Source organism: Orycteropus afer, unplaced genomic scaffold (assembly GCF_000298275.1).
Source record: "Orycteropus afer afer isolate SDZICR_OR568_19922 unplaced genomic scaffold, OryAfe1.0 scaffold00027, whole genome shotgun sequence".
In the NCBI taxonomy this organism is placed as follows: Eukaryota; Metazoa; Chordata; class Mammalia; order Tubulidentata; family Orycteropodidae; genus Orycteropus; species Orycteropus afer.
The window spans coordinates 8547168-8552867 of NW_006921614.1; the positions used below are offsets into that span (position 1 = coordinate 8547168).

Sequence of the window (5700 nt, forward strand, 5' to 3'; positions counted from 1 at the left end):
AACAACAACAACAACATAAAGCTACAGTAATCAAGACAATGTGGTATTGGGACAGACATAATGGAATAAAGCTGAGAGACGAGAAAGAAACGAATGTTTATGGTCAATTTTTTTTTTTTTTTTTTTTAAACTAGGATGCCAAAGCTATGCAGTGGCAAAGGAGTAGTCTTTTTAACAAATGGTGCTGGGACAATTGGATGTCCATATGTAAAAGAATGACGATGGGCCCCTATTTCCCAATACACGTAAAAATAAAGTTAAACTGATAGAACAGAAAACACAAAACTTCATGAATTTGTTTTAGGGAATGGTTTCTTGGCTATGACATCAAAGGCAGAAGCAACCCAAGGGGGAAAAAATAAATTGAACATCATCAAGATTAAAAACTCTTGTACTTCAAAGGACCATGCAAAAATGGAAAAAAAAAAATGCAAATCATGTGTTTGATAAAGGTATAATATCCAGAATACATAAAGAACCTTTAAAACTCAACAATGGAAAGAAAAATAACCCAACTTTTAAATAGGCAAAGGATATCAATAGATATTTCTCCAAGAAAGATACACAAAGGACCACTGTTTTTGCTGAGTGTTGTCCAGTCAATTCTGACTCACAGCAACCCTACATGATAGAGTAGAACTGTCCCATAGGGTTTTCTTGTCTGTAATCTTTATAGAAGCGGATTATCAGGTCTTTCTCCCACAGGCCTGCTGGGTGAGTTTGAAATGGCAACCTTTTGGTTAGCAGCCGAGTAAAAAACTGCACAACCAGAGTTCCTAACAAATGACCAATAAGCATATCAAAAGATTTTCAACATCATTAGTCACTAGAAATACACAAATTAAAACCAAAATGCGATTAATACTTTACATTCACTAGGAAGGCTATAATAAAAAGACAGAGAATGGCAAGTGCTGGTGAACATGTGGAGAAATTGGAACCTTCCTACATTGCTAGTGAATGTAAAATAATGCAGATGGTTTTAAAAACATTTTGGCAGTTCTTCAAAATACTGAATGTACAGTTGTTATGTAAGCATTCCTATAGGAGAGAACTGAAAACATATCCACACAAAAACATGTACCTGAATGTCCATCGACTGATGAATGGACAAACAAAAAGTGATATATCCAAATAATAAAAAAATTATTCAGCCATAAAAAGGGATGAAGAATTCATGCTACAACACTTTGAAAACACACACTACACGTAAGGAGCCAGACACAAAAGGCTACACATTGTATGATTCCACTGAATAGCAGTGAAACACTGTCTGACATATTACTGGAAAACTTCGTTCAACATAGTGCTGGAAAATGAGCCCCTCAGGCTGGAAGGCACTCAAAATATGACTAGGGAAGAGTTGCCTACTCAGAGCAGAGCCGACCTTAATGATATGGATGGAGCAAAGCTTTCAGGACCTCCATTGGCTGATGTGGCATGACTCCACATGAGAAGAAACAGCTGCAAACATCCATTAATAATTGGAAACTGGAATGTATGAAGTATGAGTCAAGGAAAACTGGAAGTTGTCAAAAATGAAATTGAATGCATACAGATCGATATTCTAGGTACTAGTGAGCTGAAACAGACTGTTTTTGGCCATTATGAATCAGACAATCTATGATCTACTATGCCGGGAATGACAGATTGAAAAGGAATAGCATGGCATTCATCATCAAAAAGAATGTTTCGAGATATGTCCTGAAGTACAATGCTGTCAGGGATAGGCAAATATCCGTATGTCTACAAAGAAAATCAGTTAATACTACTATTATTCAAATTTATGCACCAACCACCAAAGCCAAAGATGAGGAAATTGAAGATTTTTACCAATTTCTGCAGTCTGATATTGAGTGAACATGCAATCAAGATGTGTTAATTATCACTGGTGACTGGAAGGCAAAAGTTGGAAACAAGGAAGAATCACTAGTAGTTAGAAAATACAACCTTGGTGACAGAAATAACGCTGGAGATTGCATGATAGAATTTTGCAAGACCAATGACTTATTCATTGCAGATACCTTTTTTCAACAACACAAACAGCAGCTACACATGTTGACTTCGCCAGATGGAGTACACATCAGATCAACTGTATCTGTGGCAAGGGGCAATGAAGAAGCTCAAAATTTTCAGCCAAAACAAGGCCAGGAACTGACTGTGGAACAGACCAGCAACTGCTCACATGTAAATTTAAGCTGAAGTTGAAGATAATTAAAATAAGTCCACTAGAGCCAAAATATGACCTTGATTATATCCCTCCTGAATTTAGAGACCATCTAAAGAAAAGATTTGATGCACTGAACACCAATGACCGAAAAGTAGAGGAACTGTGGGATGACAGCAAGAACATTATCAATGAAGAAAGCAAACGGTCATTAAAAAGACAGGAAAAGAAGAAAAGACCAAAATGGATGTCAGAAGAGACTCTGAAACTTGCCTCTGAATGGAGAGTGGTTGTTGTTGTTGTTATATGCCGTCAAGTTGGACCCGACTCATAGCGACCCCTCCCTTCCTTGGGTTTCCAAGGCAGTATCACTACAGAAGTAGATTGCCCCATCTTCCTTCCGAGGAGTGGCTAGTGGGTTTGAACAGCCAGCCTTCTGGTTAGCAGCCAAGTGCCTTAGCCACTATGCTACCGGAGCTCCCGAATGGAGAGTAGCTAAAGCAAATGAAAGGGATTGACAAGATAAAAGAGCTGAACAGAAGATTTCAAAGATCAGCTCAAGAAGACAAAGTCAATTATTATAATGAAAAATGCAAAGACCTGGAGTAAGAAAACCAAAAGGGAAGAACATGCTTAGCATTTCTCCAGCTGAAAGAACCGAGTTGCAATACCGAAAGATTCTATGGGCAAAATATTGAATGATGCAGTAAATATCAAAAGAAGATGGAAGGAATACAAAGAGTTACTGTACTAAAAAGAACTGGTTGATGCTCATCCATTTCAGGAGGTGGCATATGATCAAGAACCAATGGTACTGAAGGAAGAAGTCAAAGCTGCACTGAAGGAATTGGCAAAAAACAAGGTTCCAGGAATTGACGACATACCCACTGAGATGTTTCAACAAACAGATGCCCCACTGGAGGGACTCACTCAGCTATGCCAAGAGATCTGGAAGACAGCTACTTGGCCAACTGACTGGAAGAGATCCATATGTGTACCCATTCCAAAGAAAGGTGATACTACAGAATGTAGAAATTATTGAAAAATATCATCATCAATATCACATGCAAGTAAAATGTTAGTGAAAATAATTAAAAAATGGCTGAAGCAGTATATATTGACAGAGCTTCCAGAAATGCAAGCTGGATTCAGAAGAAGGTAGTATGTCAGGGTTGTATCCTTTCACCATACTTACTCAATTTGTATGCTGAGCAAATAATCCCAGAAGATGGATTATATGAAGAAGAATGTGGCATCAGGACTGGAGGAAAACTCTTTTAACAACCTGTGATATGCAGATGATACAACTTTGCTTGCTGAAAGTGAGGATGATTTGAAGCGCTTACTGATGAAGACTGAAGACTACAGTCTGCAGTACGCAATACACCTCAATATAAAGAAAACAAAAATCCTTACAACTGGACCAATAAGCAGCATCATGATAAACGGAGAAAAGACTGAAGTTGTAAAGGACTTCATATTACTTGGTTCTACAATCAACACCAATGGAAGCAGCAGTCAAGACATCAGAAGACGTATTGCACTGGGCAAACCTGCTGCAAAAGACCTCTTTCAAGTGCTGAAGAACAAAGATGTCTTCTTGAAGACTAAGGTGCGGCTAACCCAAGCTATGGTATTTTCAATCACCTCTTATCCATGTGAGAGGTGGACAATGAATAAGGAAGATCGAAGAAGAATTGATGCTTTTGAGTTGTGGTGTTGGTGAAGAACTGCTAAAAGAACTAACAAATCTATCCTGGAAGTGCAGCCAGAATACTCCGTGGAAGTGAGAATGGCTAGACTTTGTCTTACCTACTTTGGTCATGCTGTCAGAAGGAACCATTGGTAAAGTGGAGGGTCAATGAAAAAGGGGAAGGCCCTCTACAAGATGGATTGATATAGTGGCTGCAATGGGCTCAGGTACAGCAAGGATCGTGAGGATGGCACAGGACTGGGCAGTGTTTAGTTCTGTTGTACATAAAGTCACTATGACTCTATGACTAGATTAGGCTTCTGAAAGAGGAAAGACCGGTGAAACAGAGCTGATGGAGTGAAATACCAGATCTGGGAGGAATCCCAGCCAAGATCAAAGCTAGGCTTATCCAACCACCTCAGATGTGTGAACAGTTAAGCGTTACATGACACTGATGTTTCAAGGTTGTTTGTTACACAGTATGTTATAGCAATAGGTAAATGGGCACCCTTTAAAAGAGTATTTAAAAACCTTAGAGTAAATACTGTTGTTAATGATGCAATGCTGAAAGCTTATCTTTAGAGATTAGGATAAAGACAGCAATAAATAGAAAATAAAAACACTTTTTAAAATGATACCATTTATAACATCAAAGTACTATGGAAAATACCAATTTAATGAAAAGCATTCAAGGTCTTTACCTAAAAAATCATAAAACATGTTCATGAATTGTAAAGATGCCAAGTGCCCTTAAGTGATCAGAGTGAATGCAATGCCAATCAAAATTCCAGGAGTTTTCCCCCTAGGCAATGGGAATTGATAAATTGACTCTAATGTTAGAAATGACTCAAAGCCCAACACTATTAGAATGAATAAACAAATTACGGTATATCAACCCAAACCAAACCCACTGCCATCAAGTCGGATCCAACTCATTACACCCCCCCGCCTTGGGTTTCTGAGGTGGTATCACTACGGAAGTAGATCGCCCAACCTTCCTTCTGAGGACTAGCTCGTGGGTTTGAATTGCCAGCCATCTGGTTAGCAGTCAAATGCCAAAGGCACTACGCCACCAGAGCTCCCCATGTAATAACACAGATGTCACAAAATAATGCTGAAGAAGACATTAAGCACAACAGAGCACTATTGTGTAATTTCTCTTAAGTTAAATTCAAAAACAGGCAGAACAAATCTATGGTGTTAGAAATCAGGATGGGGGATACCTATGGGGAAGGGACAGGGCAAGGGGAGGCTTTGAACATGCTAGCATTGTTATACGGTTTGACTGAGTTGGTCACGACACAGGTATATTCCTTTGAGATAATCATTAAGCTACATACAGGTAGTCTCCGACTTACAACAAACCGCACTTATGATTGTTCTTTTTTCTGTACATTTTATCATTAATAGTATGTACTAAATATGATACTGCAGTGTGTAATATGTTTATCATATCATTCTCAGATGTCATGTTTCCTACCTGAAAAACAACGATATGATTTAAAGATACTGATAATAAAAGGCAGTAATAATGAAAACTAAACAGAAAAAGAAGAGAGGTATTCGACTTATGTTAGAAATGACTTATGACAGTAAAGAACCCTGTCATAAGTGGGGGACTAACTGTATTTTGAATTTGTGCACTTTCATTAATGTGTGTCTTAGATTAATTAATAAGTTTAAAAATAAGGAAGGAGAGAGATTCCGGCAAGATGGTGGACTAGGCAGAAGGATTGCACAGACCCTCCTCAACAAAGAAAAGGGAAACCAATTAACACAGACACAGAAGATAATCTTGGACCCCTGAGCCTTGAAGGGAAGGATACAGAATTGGACTAAA

The 5700-nt window shown here is 38.4% G+C and overlaps 1 protein-coding gene across 1 annotated transcript in view; it reads right to left on the minus strand.

Moving 5' to 3' along the window:
• CDYL (chromodomain Y like) overlaps window positions 1-5700 on the minus strand; it is a 161556-nt gene that overhangs the window by 61774 nt on the left and 94082 nt on the right. The gene's annotated exons all lie outside the window — the stretch shown is intronic.